This window comes from Mirounga leonina, unplaced genomic scaffold (genome assembly GCF_011800145.1).
Source record: "Mirounga leonina isolate KUSES-001 unplaced genomic scaffold, KU_Mleo_1.0 Mir_125, whole genome shotgun sequence".
Taxonomy (NCBI): Eukaryota; Metazoa; Chordata; class Mammalia; order Carnivora; family Phocidae; genus Mirounga; species Mirounga leonina.
The window spans coordinates 19,634,002-19,650,213 of NW_023270305.1; the positions used below are offsets into that span (position 1 = coordinate 19,634,002).

At 40.1% G+C, this 16,212-nt stretch overlaps 1 protein-coding gene across 5 annotated transcripts in view; it reads left to right on the forward strand.

Annotated features, from left to right (window-relative positions):
- The window catches only part of RASGRP3 (RAS guanyl releasing protein 3), a 103,887-nt gene that overhangs the window by 12,186 nt on the left and 75,489 nt on the right, over positions 1-16,212 (forward strand). The window contains exon 1 of one of the 5 annotated variants that reach the window (XM_035000893.1): positions 3,874-4,135. The exons of the other annotated variants lie outside the window; for them this stretch is intronic. The gene's annotated coding sequence lies outside the window, so the exon portion shown is untranslated. Of the gene's footprint in view, positions 1-3,873; positions 4,136-16,212 lie in introns of those variants that run through there. 5 annotated transcript variants of the gene reach the window in all.

A 16,212-nucleotide genomic window follows, 5' to 3' on the forward strand; every position in this document is an offset into this window, starting at 1 on the left:
GGCTGTCAGGTGTAATAGAGCATTTTACTTTTTTACTTCTCTCTGCCAGACCCTAGCCAACAACATGTCTCCTAAATGTGCCTGAACATATCGTTCTCTCTGTGGATTTTCCTGTGCTGATCTAGGAGACTAGAATTCTGCCACTCCCCCTTCTTTCTCTCAATCAAATCCTATAGGCTTCCAGACCCAGCACACATCTGCCCCATTTGATGAAGCCATCATCAGTCTTCAGGGACATTGCCCTCTTCCGACGTGCTATGACACGCTATCACATGATGTTTGGTGATATTTCTTTAATTCAGTCGTTAGATGCCTGGATGGTTCATTTTCCAGGACTTTCTTCTCTCATCAACTGAATTATAAATTCCTTGAGGTATAAGCCATAGGAGGATCACTGGGACCATCTATCTGCTGGTTATCATACATATAAAGAGAAAATAAAATTTTAAGAGTGGTGTGATTAGCGTTGATCTTATTTTTCTTCTTTGTGCTTTTCTATACTTTTCAGATCGCTTGTGGTGAACATACATGAGTTTTGAAATCACACACATACAAAGAAACACAAGTCACTTTTCAAAAACCGTAATTATTCCAAATAGGAGCAAGTTGATCCCTGATACCTCTACATAAAGTTGGGTTGTCTGTGCTTTTCTAAGTTCTGTTATGTATATAACCTTATAACTTAGGAAAGTCATATGGGAAGAGGGATAATTTTGAAATCTGGAGCACAAGACTGGGAAAGGTGGCCATGGTAGAGAGCCTGGGAGAGGCCGGGCCCACAAGGACCACCACAGAGGGTTGAGTATTTTGAAGAGTGATGATTGTATTGTATAGTGAAAGAAGGGTGTAGCACAAACATTTAACTCCTCTTCTGCTTTCTGTGATCCCATTCAAATGAGATCACGGGGTTTGGTGTACGTGTGTGTGTTTTTAAAGTCACAAATACACAGTGACAATATTTGGAAAACTGGGAAACAGTTGGCTACTAATTCAACAATAGAAATGAGAAAATTAATCCAATTTGCACTGGAGAACCTTTCCAAGACCCAGGAATTAGTGACACCAGGTACCCTTGAAACTGTAGTTTCAAATTGGTGAAGATGAGGCCAATGTGAGGAGGACCGGTTTGAAATCTTCTTAAAAAGCAGTTAGCTTGGGTTGCCTGGGTGGCTCAGTGAGTTGAGCGTTGGCCTTCGGCTCATGATCCTGGGGGCCTGGGATCGAGCCCCAAACACCGTGTCGGGCTCCCTGCTCAGCGGGAAGCCTGCTTCTCCCTCTCCCTCTGCAGCTCCCCCGGCTTGTGTGTGCACGCTCTCTCTCTCTGACAAATAAATAAATAAAATCTTAAAAAAAAAAAGCAGTTAGCTTTCCAGATCCCCTCCCCAGCTTCACACAGTTGGGAGACTGCTCCTCTCTCACCATAGCAGGATTCTGGCAGTTTATTCTCTCAAGAAGTTAAAACATGGGGTGTGTAGACTGGGGAGCCTGGTCTTTGGATAGGGCCCAGATGAAGTAAGGCATTTTATACCTAAAACTAGAGAATTAATTGAAGGTTGACACAAGCCCTCTACTCCCAGCTCCTAGAATTGTATACGCATAGCAGAAAATGTGACTGCTAATAGGTTCTAGGTTTTGTGTCTTAAGATTTGGCCGCAGGAAAATGGATGTTCTGGCTCCAGGTCTGAAAAGCATGGGGCAGTGAGTCATCATAGGTTAGGGAATCATCTGCCTGAATCAAATCAGATGTTCATCCCTGAAACGCTCAAATGTGGCCAAAGCAAGAGAAGGATTAAGACTACTCCACTTTGGGTCTCATGCCCATCCCTGGACCAATAAACTTAGTCCAAAATACCAAAGAAGTTCCAAAGGTAGGAGGGGCAGATGAGGTTGTCACTAAGAATGGGCATGTTAGGCATGTCATAAATGTCAGCTGAAACTCCTTAACCTCCTCTGGAGGCAAGGATCTTATGTCGGCAAAGGTACTATGAAGCCTTAAAGCTGTCTTACCAATGTAAGAAATGAGTACACTTTGCATTTCCACAATATATGATGGGTTTCAAAGTACTTCGTTTCATTAGCTTTCCAGAAACACCTGCGAGACAGATACCGTCATTCCCACTTTATTGATGATTAGGGGGACTCCTAATGGTAATGGGGTAGACTGATTACTATCGCTCAACTAGATTAAGGCAGAGCTGGTAGGAGAAATCCTGTCTTTTGGGTTTTGTTGTGTTCTGTTTCCATCACTTACATATAACACGCAGTGCTCAACACAACAAGTGCCCTCCTTAACACCCCATCACCCATTTAACCCATCCCCCTGCCCACCTCCCCTCCATCAACTCTCAGTTTGTTCTCTATCATAGTCTTTTATGGTTTGTCTGTCTTTTGACTCTTTGTCTGATTCGATTTCTTTTTTTTTTTTTTTAAGATTTTATTTATTTATTCATGAGAGACAGAGAGAGAGAGAGAGAGAGGCAGAGGCAGAGGGAGAAGCAGGCTCCCAAGGAGCAGAGAGCCTGATGTGGGACTCGATCCCAGGACCCTGGGATCATGACCTGAGCCGAAGGCAGACGCTTAACCATCTGAGCCACCCAGGCGCCCTGTCTGATTCGATTTCTATGTTAGCACCCCAGTGGGCAGGTTCCAAGGTAACTGGGCAGGGAAGGACGTGTGGAGGTGCCTGCCCTCCCTGGGCAGTGGACGGTAGGACTGACTGTTCCTAGTCACCGAGGGTTTCCCCCACAACCGCCCGCATGGCAGCCCCAACACGTGTCCCCTCAGTAGAGGCCAGGAGAGTGCTGCCAAGCACATATGGCCAGAGGAGCCACGTGGCCTCTTTTTGGAATAAGACTAAAGAATTGGGGCGCCTGGGTGGCTCAGATGGTTAAGCGTCTGCCTTCGGCTCAGGTCATAATCCCAGGGTCCTGGGATCAAGTCCCGCATTGGGCTCCCTGCTAGGCGGGGAGCCTGCTTCTCCCTCTGCCTCTGCCTCTCTCTCTCTCTCTCTCTGACTCTCATGAATAAATAAATAAAACATAAAAAAAAAAAAAGACTAAAGAATTAACTTCTGGGAAGAATTTTCCATCTGTTTTCCAGATAAGATTGATTAGAACCATCTACCCAGTTTTGCAGATTCCACGAAAGCATGGATGAATTGTCCCGTCTGGTGTGGCTGGGCTGGGTTCACATTTCTCAGAAGAGTTCTGGCTCCGCCAGGCAGGGCAGGCCTCTTTATCTTCAGACCTCCTCCCGAGAAGAGGAGCTCGAGGGCCCAGAGGCGAGCCCCACGCTGGCTGGAGGGCCCCACTGTAGGTGGGAAGGGTGGCCTCATGTGGTCTCCACTAGACAGCTCTCTGCGCCTTGTATTTACCGTCTGCTGAGGTCCTGGCAGGCAAACGCGCTGTTTGCCAGTTGTCTTTGCCTCCCTTATGCTTCCCTCACCCTCGCCCCTCCTGACCAAGTCCATTCCCTTTGCTATTAATTCCATTAATTTCAAGGCTTCAGAAAAATAAAGAAGGTTGAGTTGAGGGAACATATCTGATCCTCTTTTCTGTACACACACACACACACACACACACACACACACCCTACACCTGTGGAGCTGAACTGATTAAAAAATGGGTCCATCCTTTTGCTTCTTATTTAATAATAGTCTTTGCATTTTAATGGTGAGTTCAGACAATTCCAACATTAATAACCTTTTTCTCTTTCAACCATTTTCCCAAACTAGTAGGAGAGGCATTGTGTTGAGGGTTGAGATGCTGACACACTGGGGCATTGGGAAGTCAGGATTCTCATTCCCTCATCATCCACTCACCAGCTGAGTAAGCTTAACCCTTTAAGTAGAAAAGTCCTCAATTGTAAAAAAGAAATGATAGTACTAATATGGGGATTTTCAGCTAATGGTAGTCCTGTGGAATTAGAATGCAGGACGCGTATTTCAAGCAATTTGTATTTTCACCTGGCCCTTCAGCTAAGGACGCTAATGTGAGCCCTGAGGGGCTATTTTTAGCAGGTTACTTTAAGCCCTAGGGCAGGGGCGGGGGTGGCCTTGTGAAATAGCCTGTCCATCACAGGCAGCAAGGAATTGCTTACCCGCTTTTTTGTTCCGAAGGAAAGGGCATCTGGGCCAGTAAGTTGGGTCCAAAATCGGACTCATGTTTATTTTACTTAATAAATGTGCTCTTGAATAATATGAATTGAATTGTGGTTGGTTGACTGCCATTTTCAGTACACCAGGGGTGCCCACATTTCTTGTAATCCTGCAATGAGTGGCTTTCTAAAACAAATAATGCTTTGGTAATGTGGACAAATTTCCCTGCATTTATGTTGACTGTAACTTATTTTTTCTTAAAGCAGGGAACCTTATGCTTGGGCACTTGTGTCTTAAGAGTGTGTTGGTTGCTCTAGCCGTATCAGTTGCAATATATATGCTGTGAAAAATATAGAAAAGTGTTGCCCAACTTCTCACTCCAAAGTCCCAAACCAAATGACGTGGCAAAACCATATAATTTTGAAGAGGTGGTTTTAGAAAACCAGCCCCCACCAGGAGGAGTGGAGCTCTAGACAGTGGGTACTCCTATCCTTGTGTTTGAACTGTGGGCCCCCATTCCTGTCTCACGGGGATAGCATGGGGAAGAGTGGGCTCTTCAGTTACTAAGGCCACAGTCCAGGGAAGAAAATCGAAACAAGTGAGTTTTTGGCCGACGCTTCTTCGCACTAACACCACTGCATTCTTTGAAAGTACCGTGGATCATTTTTAGTCCAACATTAACATTTTTGTTCTTCATAACATATCAGTTCACATTCACTTGTAATTTTTAAAAATTAATCCGCATTGATTCTACAACTGAAATGACCTTTAAAGTTTATGGAATTTTTGGTGTGTGAAGATACTAAAGACTAGCTGGAGGGAAATAGGCTCCAACTTTTAACTTTGACACATTTTGAGTCGATTTGATTAAAACAATTTGGTTTTAAAAACTATTATTACTTGCCAATATCTTCAATATAATTGACTCAGTTAATATACCTGATGGAACATAATTCTGAAAGGAATTTTTAATGCTTCTCAGATTAAAATCTTGATTCTCTAAGTTGATATTTATCAGTCTTTTTAAGGCCATAGATGTTTGCATTGATTTTAAGTTAGTTTTGGGAAAATAACTGAGAATGTATAGTAAAATGAGTAATTCTGCAAGCCCAATAATCCCAGTTTTGGATATCTATACTACGGAATTAAAAACACCTAGCACAGAACTCGGAGCGTGTTGAATGTTCATTAATAGGGTGAATAAAGTATGATATAACTACACTGTGGAGAAGGATGCAGCTATTAAAAAGTATAAGTTAAATCTCTATTATTGTCATTGGAGCCAATATACATGAACATGACACGTTAAGGGGAAAAGTCAAATACAGATTTTTAAAAATAATTTTTAATTTTTAAAAAATTTTCTAATTTTTTCTAAAAATAGAACCCCATATATATGTGTATGTATGAGATACATTTTTCATAGGTGTATGTTACCTTGGCAAGATGGGTGTGGATAGGACAGAGAGGTTACTAAATTTTTCTTTATGTCTATCTCTGTATCATTTGATTTGCTACAATGAACATTATTGCTTTTTAAACTCAAATATTTTATAAAGTAAAAAAGAAACGTAGGAGTCCTGCTTTCCCTATTTTGCAAAAGGAAACAAGACTATTCTTCCATGTGATAATGTAGTTATTCTGACCATTAGATATAAATTTAAAAAGAATTTATAGGCATTCAAATACCTATCAAAGCCTCATAATGTAGGCTGGTATTTTTCAGTTGTTTTAGTCCGCATTCCCCTGCATTGATTTCTCACGACCATGTGTTTATCTCCACTAGCCAAGAAGCTTTGCAGAGTTCTCACTTCCTATGGTTATATTAAAGAAACAACATCCACTCTCAGTTCTGACCCCTCCCCTCCACCTGCCCAATTTGAGAGTTTAAACACAGCATACATTGATCCACTGCTTTTCACTAAAAGGAATGGCAACACAAAACGAGCCCTGAGAACAGAAACTTCTTGTTTAATTAAAACATGAAGGAGAACTGGAAATTTTCCTACCACATTTTTATGTGCTTCTAAAAGTGCTTTCTTAGTTTACCCCCTCTGATCTATAAATCAGAAAATCCGGTTGCAGTAATATTAGATCCTCATTACTCAATGGGTTCCTGCTCTGTGTGTGGTTACCTTTGTGTTCTCCCAGGCAGTCATGATGAAGAATATCTCATCCAAAGGCTTTCTAGACAGAAATGTTCTAAGTAATCCCAAGACTGCCACCAAAAGCTTGAGCAAACACAGTGTAAATAAATCATGGCAATGTTTAATGAAGTGTATGATAAAGGTAATAATACTTCAGGAAAGGATATGGAAATGAGGTTAGACGCTCAATCCTCACAGATTTATAACCTAGAGGTGGTGATGGTTGGATTAGAACGTAAGCAAGTAGTTTGGCACAAAGGACTGGAAGACAGGACTTGCAGTCAGCTAGCTGGTTTTGGATATTGTGATAGCTAAAGTGAAGAGCCGAAGTGATTATGTAGAACATTGACATTGTTTAGGATTACAGGTTTCCCCAGCTATTCAAAAGTAGAGCATTCCTATGAAATGAAACCATTTGTAAGCCAAAATAGCGTAAAGCAATGAAGCGATTAATTAATTTATATTAATAATTTATTATTAATTTATATGGAAATTTTTTTGAGCGTGCCCACACTCCAAAAATGACCTCTTGGGCTTTTCTGATATCACATCTTACTAATGGATGCACAAAATAAATCGACGAAAAGCACAGATGCTCACACCGTTCAAAGCAATGGTGGCTTGATACTGAGATGCTGAGTGTAGTTCCCCGGAAAGGAACTTGGTGGCGCCACACTCTCCGCCGGGGATGCCACACTCGTGGCTCTGGGGTGCGCCCTGCCTCTACGAGGGCTCACTGCCAAATGCTGAACACTGTTTTCGCTTTTCACCTTTCTTTGGATTTCTGTTGGTTAGCAAAAACTGGTGCTAATGCAGCTCTTTTATTGTAAAAGTGAAGTAGCATAACTTGAACTTTCAAAAGGCAGAAAATCCGGTTTTCTGCATGTACAGTTTTAGCGGATGGATTTAGTATCAAAATCAGATGTCTATCTGATAATTACAACCGTGGTGTAAAAATTCCCTCCTTCATTCAGAAAGTGTACACTGAGCATCATCTTCCAGCCAAGACTAGTGGGCTATGGTATGAGCCCAGGACACTTTAGAAGACTCAGGGAGTGGAGCCGCAGTGGGAGGATGGGGAGCAAAAGGCAGGAGGGGCTCAAATTCTCCTCTGAGAAAAAGAGGATTTGGAGCTTCTAACGGCACTTTTCCTATGATTCCTGCAAAGATCAAACTGTGCCCATCTCATGCATTTAGCTATGACACATTTTGAGAAAAAAATTTTTTTAACATTTTCTTTGCCTCATTTTCCCTGAATGAGCTTTGTATTTTCTCCTTTGAAACAGTAATGATGCTGAAACTTGAATAGAAAGGAAATTATAAATCTGAAATTGCCCTATTATTTTCTGCACACTAAATGATTCTCAGAAAAATGCACAGAGGCAGCCTTAGGAAGTTGGGTTTTTTTATTTTCCCCTAAGCAACTTCTTCAAGAACTAAAACAATTCTGAGGGGGCACCTGGGTGGCTCATTGGGTTGAGCAGCCAGCTTTTGATTTCGGCTCAGGTCATGGTCTCAGGGTCTTGGAATCTAGCCTGCATCAGGCTCTATGATCAGCAGGGAGTGTGCTTGAGATTCTCTCTCTCCCCCTCCCTTTGCCTCTCCCCCAACGTGTGCACTCTCTCTCAAATAAATAAATAAATCTAATAAAAGAAAAAAAGAACTAAATTCTGAAAGCAGCAGTGGTATGTTAGAAGATTTAGATTCAGATTAATTTGACCACTGGTCTGTAGTTTATAGGGGTAAGATCTTCAAAGATTAATGAAAGTTGCTGTCAAATCAGGGTTTAGAAATAAAACTACTGGAAAAATTTATTATGTAAGTAGTTATGCTAAGTGAGGTGATTTGTGTAATGGATACTAACTTTTCCTTCTCATGTTTACTGAATCCAGCTTCAGCTAGAAATCTAGCCTAGTCTAAGAAGCTGATTAGATGGAGGAAAAAAATCTGCCATAAAGGTAAATTTAAATGAATTAGATTAAGTAAATGCAACGACACTAATATGTAATGTGTTTTTAAAAAACAAATGCAATTTGACAAAAAGGAAAAAAGAAAAGAGATAAAATATAAGAATAAGAAAGAGACCAAAAGAGGAAGTCCATTTTTAAACTGGACTGATTTGCCCAGAAATTTGGGGGTTTCTCCAGAGATGCTGAAGAAAGGGGGCAGGGCATCCAGACAGGGTGTGGGAGCAGCTTCTGCAGAGGCATCCTCTGATAGAGGCTGTCCTCCTGATTCAGTCTCCTTATTTTTATACAGCCCATCTCCAATTTATGAGTGGCTTGTGTCAAAAGGTTCACTTGTAAATCAGTAAGTTACAACTGCTGTTGTAATGCCAATAATTAGACCCTAACGTGCAATACAGTTGACTTGGCTATTATGCATGAGTGTGAGCAGGTTTAATTAGAAAAAGACGAGCAAGTCTATGAAAACTTCTGTGGATACTAAACCATTTGGCTGGGTGGAAACAGTAAATGTGGAAGGTTTGGAGCAGAGAGACCTGGGTTTGTTTGCATCTGTATTTCTCTCTCTCTTTCTCTGCTGCTTACTAGCTGTGGTCAGGCTAGTTAATCTCATTAAAGGTCATCATCGGAGTAATAATAGCATCTCCTGAGGGCATTGTTGTGAGAATTAAATGAGTATTTTGCACAGATGTTAGCTTGTTATATATTATTAATACTATATTAGTATGTTACAATATTAATAGATGCTAATTGTTATGATATATGATAATTATAATTCCTTATATATGGCTTTCTGCATGTTCCATTTTCTCCAAGAGAGACTAAACTTTGAGAGCAGAGAGTTTTGTCACGCGCTTTGGTGAATCCTTAAATGCAATGTACTTTGAACACAGACGCTGTATTTTTTCATTTGTTGACAATGGTTTGCTTTGTTCAAGGGCTTTAGAGATTAAAAACTCCACTCTGATTTTTTTCACAATTTTTTCTCTTTGTTACAGGCATGTGGCTAGCACAACCCTTAACGATAACTGATTGTGTCTAGGGGGTTATTTTGGCTCAAGGGGAAGAATAGGGGAAGAACAAGAACGGGAGAGAAAATCCCTCGTGATACTTAGACAAATGTCGGAAGAAAAAAGAAAGAAGTGTATATCTGAGAAAGAGATGACCCAGTAGAAATAAGAAAGTAATGTGTGAAAGGTCCGCTGAAAGGAGAGGGAGGTGGGGGTGAGGATGCAGTATGGCGTTAGTACCTCAAATTGACCAGCAGGTGGTGTGTCACCAATTTGGAGGAGGAATTTGGCACAACGTGGAATGATAGACGGGCAGCTTCACCAGGGGGCAGTTGGCAGATTAGGTTCCTGCTCTCTGACCATGTGTGCATAGGATGGAAACCATTTGGGAAATTCTACTTAAGGGAATATCTGGGGTAGGCATAAAGGCCCATCAGGGCATCTCTGAACCCAAGGTGCTCAAGCAAGACCATACTTCTTTCCTCTTCCTGCATCCTCTGAACCTGGTCATGCCACCACTTTCAGTGACTTGCTATCCAATATTGGGTCCAGGAACAGAAGGGTAGAGAACTGAGACTTAGTCGGGAAGAAGTGTCTGACCTTATTAATGGATGGTGAGGCTTTGCTGCTCGGGGTCCTTTTTTCTTGATCACATTTCTTATGGTTTTCTCCTCTTTGTGTAGATGATTAGAGCACTTAAGTATGCTGGTAGGTCTCTTTATATAAAAAAGATCTCATTTACAAATGAGCAACTGATACACATTTATGATAGAAACAGTAGGAAAAAAGTGAGAAGCATAAAGGGGGGGACCCCAACTCCCAAAGATAACTGCTATTAAAAATTTGATGCACGGTTGACCCTTGAACAACATGGGTTTGAACTGCACAGGGCACTTACAAGTGGATTTTTTTTTATATATAAATACAGTACAGTAAATGTAATTTCTTAATATTTTCTTTTCACTGGCTTACTTTAAGGTTACAGCCTATAATACATATAACGTACAAAATATGTGTTGATTGTCTGTGTTACGGAAAAGGCTCAGTCAACAGAAGGCTCTTAGTCGTTAAAGGTTAGGGAGTCAAAAGTTACACAAGGATTTTTAGTTGTGTGGGCGGTCAGGGCCCCTAACCCCTATGTGTTTCAGGTGTCAACTATATAATGTTTCTGACTTTTCTTATGTTCACATGTCTTCCTAGAAAAATGAGATCATAGTATATAAACTGTTTTATAACTTGTGTTTCCACTTAATCGATGCTGAATATTTTCCCATGTTAATATACTTCAACAACACTATGGTGATTGCGTAGTACTAAGTCTTATGAATGTATAATAAATTATTCAACTACTTTTGGTACATAGACTTTTTCTACTTTTTCACTAGTATACACAGTGCTGTGAGAAACATTCCTGAACATATGAAAATCCATATTATTTCCTTGGGATATATTTCTAGGAGAGGAACTGAAGGATTAAAGGGTCTACATATTTTAAAAAGCTTTTGCTACATATCACAGAATTATCTTTCTTACACGTGATACCAATTTATACTCTTTCCAGCAGTGTATAGAGGTGCCATTTTCCAAAACCTCCTGCCAACAACATTGGGGATTATCAATTTTTATCTTTGTCAAGTTTAGAGGTAATACATGGTATCCTATCATTGTTTAATTTGTACTCATTTTTAAGAAGCTGGATTTTTTTTCATATGTGTGTAAGTGGTCATTTATATTTCTTTACTTGTAAGGTCTTTATTATATTCTTTGCCTAGTTGTTAATGATAAAGACTATTTGTATGTTAAGGCTATTAAACTTTTACCTTACAGGTTTCATTTTTTAATCTCATTCTGTCATTTGTGGTTTAATTTTGTTTATGGTGGGGTTATTTTTGACATACATAAACTTTACTTTTTACTTATTTAAATATTTAAAACATTCTTAAATGGTTTCTGCTTTTGTGATCATAATTAAAATAATTTTCATGATGAAATCATTTAATCATGATTAAAATAATTAAAATTAAAATAATCTTAAGATTATAAAAACAATCACATGATTTTCTTCAAGTTCATGTGTGGTCTTATTTTCACATTCAGCTATTTTATCCGCTAGGCATTTATTTTGTGTATGGTATGAGGTAATTGATTTTATTTTTGTGAGGTAATGATTTTTCTTTTTTAAAGATTTTATTTATTTGACAGAGAGAGACGCAGTGAGAGAGGGAACACAAGCAGGGGGAGTGGGAGAGGGAGAAGCAGGCTTCCCGCGGAGCAGGGAGCCCGATGCGGGGCTCGATCCCAGGACCCTGGGATCATGACTTGAGCCGAAGGCAGACACCTAATGACTGAGCCACCCAGGCGCCCTGATTTTTCTTTTATTTTAATAATTGGTAATAATTTGTTTTATTTTTCCTAATACTTAACTATTCAACCAGTCATTAAGTAATCCATTCCTTTCCCACTGGGTTTAAATATCATATTTAACAAATAAACATTTTAATATAGTACTTGTTTTTATATTTCTGGCTTTCTGTTCTGCTCCATTGGTCTGCCTCTTTTGGCACCAGAATCGAACTTTTAATTCTTGATGTTTTCAGCCTATTTAATACCTAGTACCCCCCCACCCACTTTGTTGATTTCTAAAATTTTCTTTACCATTCTCAATTTCTTTTTTTCACATAAACTTCAGAATTTTTTTTTTTTTGGACCTGTTTTTTAAAATCTCTGGCACTTTAATCAAAATTTAATTATATTTATAAATTAGAGGAGAATGGACATCCTGACAATGTTGAGTCTTCCAGTCCTGGAAAATCATAGAATGCTCCATTTATTGAAATATTTCCTATTTTCTCAGTAGAGTTTTATAAATTTCTTTATATTTTCTTCACTTTTCTTGTCTTTCCTAGAAATTTTGTTATTGCTGTTGCCATTCTGAATGAGATTTTTTTTTTCCATGATTTTTCTAACAGTTTTAGGCTGTTATTTGGGAAACCCAATAATTTTATTTTGTGATTGTTCACTGACATTTCTAATTATTTAAAACATTTTTTAAAAGTTATTTCTACTAAGTAAATGATTATAATATATGCAAGTTGGGTAATTTTGTCTCTTGCTTTCTCATAATTCTTCTTTACTTTTTGTTTGTTTGTTTTTTATTCTCCTCTTGTCTGGTTGCAAGGGCTCAAATGTCCAGAAGAGCGCTGTGTGATGGTAGTGATGATGAGCACCCTTTCTGTTTCTCATTTTAATGTTAATATCTCTACTACTCCACCATTAGGTATGACGCTTGTGTTTGGTTTGGGATAATCTTTATCATGCCAAGAAAAATTCTCCTAACTCCATTTTATTAATTTATTATTTTTTATTTATTTATTTTTTTTAAGATTTTATTTATTTATTTGAGACAGAGAGAATGAGAGAGAGCACATGAGAGGGGGGAGGGTCAGAGGGAGAAGCAGACCCCCCGCTGAGCAGGGAGCCCGATGCGGGACTCGATCCAGGGACTCCAGGATCATGACCTGAGCCGAAGGCAGTCGCTTAACCAACTGAGCCACCCAGGCGCCCCCATTTTATTAATTTAAAAAATTGATATTGAATTTTATCAGAAGACTTTTCAAGAGTACCTCTTGTGCTAATTCAAAGGCTTTTTTCCATCATGTCATTATACTAATGCATTCCTTAATATTCAGAGTTTTTTACATCTCTTGGGTAAACTATGTTTATATGTGAGGTTAGTCTGTGGTTTCCATTATTATGCTTTATCAGTTTATTTTTATGTCTGGGGTATTATGTTAGCTTTCTGTTACTTTTGTCCATTTGAACATTCTATACAGCCTGGGAATTATCTGTGGCTTGAAACTCAGGGAGAACTTGATTGTGTAAGTAATTTGGACTAAAAACTTTTTTGGAAACAATTTCTTAATAACTCTGACATTTTTCCATGATTATTGATCTGTTGTTTTTCAACTTCTTAGGTCAGTGCTTCTAATTAACTCTTTTGGCTCTACCTATGGTATTGGTTATGTGGTATTCTCATTACTGAGCCTTTCTAAGCATCCTGTGATTGCTTTTTTGATTTCTTTCCAATCAATGATTTTCTTAAAGAAGAGTCATAAAAATTTTCCAAGAGCTTGGCTCTTTTTTGACTTACACTTTTGCAATTATTTTATAGTTATATTACAATATGGTCATAGAATGTGGTGAAAATGATTTCTTTGGGGGGGGGACATTACTTAAGATTTTTTGGTGGCCTAATATAAAATCAGTTTCTGTAAACTCTTCTTGTATCTTTTCTGTGAGGAATAAACAGAAGATCTTTCTCTTTAATCATTCATTTACTCATTCAGCATTGTTTCCGCTGTGTGTCTCCTACAGATCAGACATTGTATTAGGCACTGCAGGATATAAAATGAATAAGTCACAGGCTTTCTTTAAGGTCGAAAAAGTTTGGATGGGACATAGACACATTAAGACCTAATTATAACAGAGTAAGAAATGCAACAGTAACAGAATGTACAAAAGAAGGATTTAAGCCCTGTCCTAGGTTCTGGGAATACAAAGATGCCTAAGATTCTACCATGGTTTTTGAGAGGCCTTCAGTACAAAAGTGTAAAAATAAAATTAAAATAAAATAAAATAAATAGAGGTCAGAGACAGACTTTTGGAGGCAGGACAACTAATCAGGAAACTACTGTAGTCATTCAGTAATAAATTAAGATACATGAAAGCTGTTAGAAAACAGGAAGAACAGAGGGGATTTTTACATGTGAGAGCAGCAGGTATTAGAAGAGTCCACACAGGAGGCTGAAGGAGGTAGGAATGAAATTTTACAGAAGCCAAAAGAGAACACATTAAGGAGTGCATGGTTAGTTAGGTCAAGTGCAGCCGAGAGGTCAAGTAAGATAAAAGCAAAAACGTGTCCAATAGCATTGGTCTTTGGTGACTTGGGGAAAGTAGGTTCAGTGAAGTTGGGGGAGGAGCCAGACTGGAAGCAGGCCTCAATGTAAATGGGATGTGAAGATGATGGACACAAGTGTTTCTCTAGAAGCTCACCTGTGAAGGGAATGAGTAGGTTAGGGCAGTAATTAATGGAGCAAAGGATCAAAAAGGATTGTTTTTAGGACGTAAAAATCATGTGAGCATATTTAGATAATGAGGAGGATGAGTAGACAGGGAGAGAAGGCATGATTGTTGGCAAAGAATCCTGAATAGGTGGGAGTCCCAAGGTGAGGCAGAAAGCCCCCGGGGGTGGATGGCCTTCGGCCGGAGGAGGGTATTTCTTTTGGAGTTGAAGGCCGAAAATTGGTATCTATAGGTGTCTGGGGCAGAAAGGGGGGATTTCCCCATTTCTTTGCAAGGCTAGAAGAGTGCCTTTGTGGAACCTCAGTGACATTCCCGGACGCTGTCAGAAATGTCCAGAATCTTGGTCTGTGTTGACAGTTCACTTATGGTTTGGATCCATCCTTTCCTCTCTCCAAACAGAATGAGAGAATTTCTATGCTTACCTTTTCTGAGGCTGTTTTTTTAATTGGTCGTCGAAGGGTTTCCAGAAGCCTCTGCGGTATGCAATGGATCATCAGAATAATTAACACCACCAGTTGCAAATAAAGGGATTGATGGATGCCATAAGATCACAAAAGTTTCCATTACCGTAAGTGCAAAGTATAAATAAATCAAAATAACATTTTGAATCTTCAGTAGGCCTCCTTTTCTGTTTCTGATTAATGATTGTCACATGAGGAAAAAGGGTTATGAAGGTGACATATTTTAGCACATTGTATTTTAATATCTGTAGTTTCTTTGTATTACTAACTCTGAACAAAAGGGATAGGTTTTGAAGCTTGCAAAAAAATTTTCTATTTACACTTTGGTTGCTCACATGTTGGTAACAAATTAGTCCCCTGAAAGAATGGCAAGAATGAGGGGTTTTGGTCTTTTTTTTTATTCTGGAAAAACACTCTTATCCTTTGTATGGAGGGAAACTTCTGGTTTGATTAATTCTGTAAATAATTATGAGACAAAACCCAGATATGAAAGGTTGCCCACACAAGCTCCTGAGTAAGATCTCACTTATTAAAAATCAAGGTTGACAGTTTAACAGGCTCATTATGGTGCAGAAATCCCCTGGGGCATTTTAACCTCTTAAAATCTTTTTTGGATGTTCAGTTTGCCAGCTGAGCTGACTGCCTGTCCTATCTGCGTTCGACCCTGCTTGGGCTCTGCTTTTACACAGTGTTACTCTACCAAGAAGTCAGGTGCTATCCAAAGTCAGAGCGGCCACAGGCTTTCCTTGGAGAGGGGGGGCCAATCAGCTAAGGTGAGAAGTATGAATTCAACAAGGCACCCAGATGGTCTGCCACCTTCCTGAGCCCCACAGGAAACAGCAGGTTGGTCCCACTTCCTAGCACCAAAGGGGGCAGGCAGCACATCTGTAAAGTGGCTTGTAAATCTTGTGATCATTTCTGTTTCCACTCTGATTCCCTAGCTGATAATCTCAACGGCTCTGCTGTGCCCCCCAGATGTGGATACGATCCAACAGATAACCACAGTGTGCGGACGCTCGGTCTTAAGTTACCTGAAAGTCCTGTCCATTGGCTCCCTAGACGAAGCCGCATCTGATAGTCTTCCTTAGCCCCTCACCCATTTGGCCCTCAGCACCGCCAGGCACAGCAGCCCTGGCCTTTGAAATTAAAGCCAAACATTCTGAGCTGGTTAGTCTGCCTTCCTCCGATCGGGCTGCCCAGTCTTACAGCTCTTCGCGCAGCCTGGCGCCTGGATGCTGAGAAGACGAAACCGAGACGGAGCCCGGAGCTCCGACGGCCTCCGGGGGCTCCGGCACGCAGCACGGTTTCCACCTGCCGCGCCGGGCTGTGCTTCCTTCTTCTTGCTGCTCAAGAGCCCCAGTGAAAGCCCGAGGGCGTGGAGGGAGCGCAGGGGCGGCCACCCCTCCCCCCACGCCCCCTCCCCTCCCCCTCCCCCACGCCCCCTCCCCTCCC